This window comes from Mauremys reevesii, linkage group 12, assembly GCF_016161935.1.
Source record: "Mauremys reevesii isolate NIE-2019 linkage group 12, ASM1616193v1, whole genome shotgun sequence".
In the NCBI taxonomy this organism is placed as follows: domain Eukaryota; kingdom Metazoa; phylum Chordata; order Testudines; family Geoemydidae; genus Mauremys; species Mauremys reevesii.
In genome coordinates, this window is record NC_052634.1 from 50,205,447 (window position 1) to 50,210,773 (window position 5,327).

At 51.7% G+C, this 5,327-nt stretch overlaps 2 non-coding genes across 2 annotated transcripts; one reads left to right on the forward strand and one right to left on the reverse strand.

Annotated features, from left to right (window-relative positions):
• Positions 1–2,713: 2,713 nt before the first annotated feature.
• Positions 2,714–2,785, reverse strand: TRNAC-GCA. The gene has a single exon. It is a non-coding gene; the product is annotated as a tRNA-Cys (tRNA).
• A 1,992-nt stretch (positions 2,786–4,777) lies between these two features.
• On the forward strand, positions 4,778–4,859 carry TRNAS-AGA. Its single transcript has one exon. It is a non-coding gene; the product is annotated as a tRNA-Ser (tRNA).
• Positions 4,860–5,327: the final 468 nt, after the last annotated feature.

A 5,327-nucleotide genomic window follows, 5' to 3' on the forward strand; every position in this document is an offset into this window, starting at 1 on the left:
CCCCATTTTCTCTCCCCTTCCCCAGTGTCCAGCTCTCCCTGGGGCTGGTGGGGCTGTGGGGGTGTCTGGGGCCCCGGCTGTGGGGTCTGGGCTCTGGGGGGTGTTGAAGGGCCTTAATGGAGAGAAAAGATTGGGTATTAAAGCAGAGAAAGGCCTAACAAGCCCCAATGGCTGGAAGGTGAAAAGAGACAAATTCATATTACAACTAAGGCACAAATATTCACCAGCGAGGATGATTCACCACAGGAACAAGCTACCAAGGAAAGTGGTGGATTCTCCATCTCCTGATGTCATTTAATGAAGACTAGATGCCTTTCTGGAATGTGTTTGCCCCAAAAGTAGCTCTTGTGTCATACAGGAGGCCTGTGATATGCAGGGGGTCAGATTAGATGCTCTAATGGTCTCTTCTGGCCATAAAGTCGACTAATTTCTGAAAAACTGAGTGTAGCATTGGGAGCAGCATCTGATGTTTTCCTGTCTAGCCGGCTTGCTGCCTAGAACGAACGCTCCTTGAATGGGGTGATCCACAGGGAGTAGCTCAAACCTCCAAAGGGCCTGGCCAGGGGCAGGACATTAGCACCGCAAGGGAGGGGTGTGGCAGTGACATCACAAAGGCCTTTTGCAGGACCTCAGACTATTGGTCAAAGGTGGTGGGGAGGTGGTGACCTCACAGAGAGATGCTGACATCAGCCAGGCAGGACAGGAGCGAGGGGCCAGGGAAACCTCAGAGACCCCTGTGGCTTTGCTTCAGCAAGTCTCCTTCTCCAGGTCTCTCTTTGAGGACTGAGAGAGTATTCGGGTTCACGGACGTGAGCGCCAGGAGGAACCTCTTTCGAGTTTTCTCCTTCCCTTTTAGGGAGTTTACTAGAGACCAGCCGTCCCTGTTTAGAAGGTAAGAGCCTCCTTGAGGTTTGAAACCTGTTCAGTTTGATCCATCTGGTGATGAAATCTAAGCCTGGAAAACACGAGCTTAAGGAGGCAGAATTTTATTCCGCACCAGGGATTTTGTCCCCTAGAATTACTGGAGACATTAGGGTTTATCCTTTGTGTTTCACCTTTTCCTCCATCCCTTCCTCCTTTCTCTTCTCTTGCTTCTTTTGTCCTTTCACCTGTTTCCCTCCCAACACCAAGAGCGGGGTGTGTGTATGTGTTGCGGGGGAGTGTTTGGCAGCTCCCACTGTGGGAGCTCCACCCAAAAATGTGGGGCTGAAATAGTGCTTGGGCAGTGATCCCCACCAGTGACCTGAACCATCCTTTAGGCTCCCTGCTGAGAACCGTCAGCTTCCCGTCCTCAGTCTCTACCCTGATTGGCTCAGCAGGGGGTTATTGACAGGGAGGAGACTCAGGTCCTTGTTCTCTTTTAAGACCAAGGAAATAAGTCAGAACCAGTCATATGTTTGAATTTTGCTGCTTCTCTGCATTAATGGTCTCTGAGCAGGTCATGATTCTCTCGAACATTGCAGTTCTCCTCAAATACTTGCTGAATAATTACTGTGCACTGTTGGTCTGGAGCTCATCTGAGAGCACTTTATTCAGGTCATTCAATGGATGAAATTGAATGGGGGAGGGATAGCTCAGTGGTTTGAGCACTGGCCTGCTAAACCCAGGGTTGTGAGTTCAATCCTTGAGAGGGCCACTTAGGGATCTGGGGCAAAAATCAGTACTTGGTCCTGCTAGTGAAGGCAGGGGGCTGGACTAGATGACCTTTCAAGGTCCCTTCCAGTTCTAGGAGATTGGTATATCTCCAATTATTACATTATTACATTACAATTCAAGATCCGATGGTTAGTTTGAAAATCAGGGGTCTTGGGTCCTATTCCCAGCTCTGCCACTGGCTGGCTGTGTGACCTAAGACAAGTCAATTCTCCTGTCTCAGCCTGAGCTTCTCGCTCTTCCAAGTAGGGATAATAATGATCCGCTCCTACCTACCTTACGGTATGTGGAGGCAGGGCTGGCTCTAGGTTTTTTGCCTCCCCAAGCAAAAAAAAAAAATTGTCTGCCCTCCCATCCCCCTGCTGCCCAAGCCCTGGGTTCTCCCCTCCCTACACCTGCACCCACTGCCTCCCCAGCTCTGGGCCTCCCACCACTTTCACTCCCCTGCCAACCCAGCCCTGGGCTCTCCCCCACACACACCCTGTGCTGCCCCAGCTCTCGACTCTCCCCTTCCCCCCTACCAGTGCTCCCCCACCCACACACCCCCTGCTGCCCCAGCCCTGGGTTCCTCCCCGCACTTGCACCTTCTTCCACCCCAGCCCTGGGTCACTGGTAACTTGCTCCCAGGTTAATAAAATAGAAAAAAGAGAGGATTGAATGTGTAACAGGGAGTTTGGTAAATCTTGGTTATTTTATTTTTTCAACAGGCTCCTGTCCACCTCCAGTAGAATTTTCAGTCCCAATGGCAACTTACTTACCAAATGTAATACAGACTAGTCCATGCTTCCCAAGTGGATGTGGTTCTTGTCCTTCTGCACATTGTAGCCCGTGGAGGCCAAGGACCTGCAAATGTGTCTTCATGTGCCTTTGTTTCATTGATGAAAACATAAACTAGACTCTTAGAGGATTGGAACTGATTTCAGCTGGGGGACATATTTGCTAGATTTTTATGCATTTGCACAGGAAAATGTTGAGTGTTTCCATTCATCCCTAGTCAGTGGAGCTCCTGAACATAATGGAAATGGATATGCAATTACTTTTGTTGAAGGACCAGGCTTTTAAGGGGCACTTGGATTTGAACCAAGGCCCGTTTGATCTGCAGTCAAACACTCTACCACTGAGCTATACCCCCTGACAATTACATTGGCAAGTCAGTGATCTTAAGTATCTTGAAACCTGAGAGTGGAGTTTGTTTCTTCCACACCAGTGTTGCTGTCTGTGCATTCCAGAGCTATGGGGTGAGTGGGAAATGCCCACAACTAGCTTGTCAGTATCAAGAAAGGAGCAGCCGACATCAGGACCAACGAGACGTGTTGGTGGCGCATCAGGAAGAACCCACACTCCCAGAGACTTCTCGGCGAGGGCACGGTACACAATGGGGGCTACCTACCCGCCACGTCCCATCAAGGGTCTTTCTAGTCCCACTTCAGTGTTACCCAATTTCTAATCAGGCTTTGGCCCAGATTCCCTCCCTGAGTGGCACCAGCACATACCTGAGCCCCCTGCTAGTGTTAAATCTGCCTTGAGCTGGGACCCAGCTTGGCAAAGAGCCTGCAGCCCCCTCTATGCTGGAGGAGTGAGAGCAGCCCTGGCACTGGGCAGGGCAGCCCTGAGGGAATGAACCCAATGTGCCCGTGGGGCCCTGATCCAGAACCTCTGCCAGGCAGCTTGTGCTGCTCGGGCGTCTCTAGTCTCCAGTGAGGATTCAAAGCTTCTCTGCTCCAGGGGAACCCCTGGGGGAGGGAGGCAGGGCTCCTGCAGGATAAATCTTCCTGCCGGCAGAGCCCCGGTCCCCTCCTCATGGGCACAGGGCATTGCACACGGCACCCACCACGTGCACACACCCCTTTGTGAGGAGAATCAGCTCTGGGATATTGGGGTCAAACCCTTCCCACCTCGTCCTGCAAACCTTCTCCTGGCTTCAGTGAGGGAATGGGGGCGTGAGGGGCTAGTGCGGTAACAGCAGCAGCGTGGTCGTGGGGCTTGGCCGGTGGCTGGGGCCAGTCGCCTGAGCATGAACCCAGCCGACCCCAGGAGATGAACCCAGGTCACCAGCCCAACCCACCACGCGGCTGCTGCCGCTGCCCCGTTAGTGCGTGAGCTCACACAGACCACGCTGGGGAGAGCCCCCAGCTGCAGGGGAGACGCCCCTGAGTGCCTGGCAGGGCCCAGCTCCTGGCTGACCTGCACTGCTGGGGGTCAGGGGGCTGGGTGACAGGGAGGCGTTGGCTCTGGGGTGGGACTGTCACTTCCCCCCTGCCAAGCCAACAGGATCACAGCAAACGAAACCAGCTTGGCCGGCAGGGGAAGAGATCAGTCCAGGGCCTGGTGCATTCTGGGAGCAGGGGTGGTGCAGAGAAAGGGCAGATACAGGGCAGCTCTGAACACTCCGCGCAGAACTGCCTGTCCTGTCCCGCAGCCCCTGGTACAGGGGGCTTTTAGCCATAGTTATAATCAGGCCAATAAATTGAAACAAATCCCTGTTAAATCATTGCTCAGCCCGAGTCCTTCACCCACATTCCTTAGGGCATTGGGTGTTTCATTTCCTGCCTCCATTTCACACAGAGACACAATTTCCTTTGCACAGATCCATGAACAGCAAAACCTCCCTGTGTCTCTGGTCTGAGCCAGGGCGTTCGATTCCAGTGAAATCTTCTCTCCTGCAATGCGATGGTCAGACAGAGGGGACGTGGCACCTGCATCCCTGCCAGGGAGATATTGGCTCGGCTCTTTCTTTCTGCTGCTGTTGTTAGTCCATGAAACATCAAGGGTGGAATGCAAGGCTCAGTTCATGCACCAGCCCCCTGAAAACTTTCAGTGCCCCAGAGAAATCCTGCCCCCTGCTATTGGAACGATGTGCTGGAGATTTGACTAGGAAAGGGACTGTCTGAATTGTCAGAGTGGGGAATGAACAACAATCTACAGCAATGTCATTAACACAAACACACTCTCATCCTGCTCCAGCCGGAAGGGAAATGGGCAGGAATTCTCGCTGTTCACCCAAGGACACACTTACACTGATGCACAGCCATGAATGTGCTGGGGAAGCTGGTCTGAGCAAACAATTTGAAGAGACATTTCAGTGAGAACTGAATTATCGTGTAGTAAAACAATTATACATCAAGTAGTTGTGGCCGAGTGGTTAAGGCGATGGACTAGAAATCCATTGGGGTTGCCCCGCGCAGGTTCAAATCCTGCCAACTACGCAAGCACTGCACTGTTATTATGATTACTCTAGTTTTAGTTCCTGAGCATTCACAGTGCAAACTGGAGCTAAATCTAGTTTCACTCTATCTACACTAAAAATGCTGCTGTGGCACCTGCTATAGCACTCTGGAGTAGACAGTCAGTGGAGAGGTTTTCTCATCCCTGTAATAGCTGCATTGACAGAACAATTCTTCCTTTTCTTTAGCACTATCTAACCAGGGCTTAGGTCACTGTAACTATATGGGTGGACGGGGGGTTTCATACCCTGAGAGACGTCGCTCTGCCAGTGAAGTGCCCAACGTACACCAGCCCTTAGATCCCTTTGGTATTTCAATGCAGGCACTGACCTGTGAGAGGAAAACATCAGCTCACAAACACAGAGACTGAATTCACATTTAATCTCGCTGCACTTTCCAGAAAGTCACGAAATTCAATTCATTCTTGCTAGGACAGAGAAAAAATAAGTG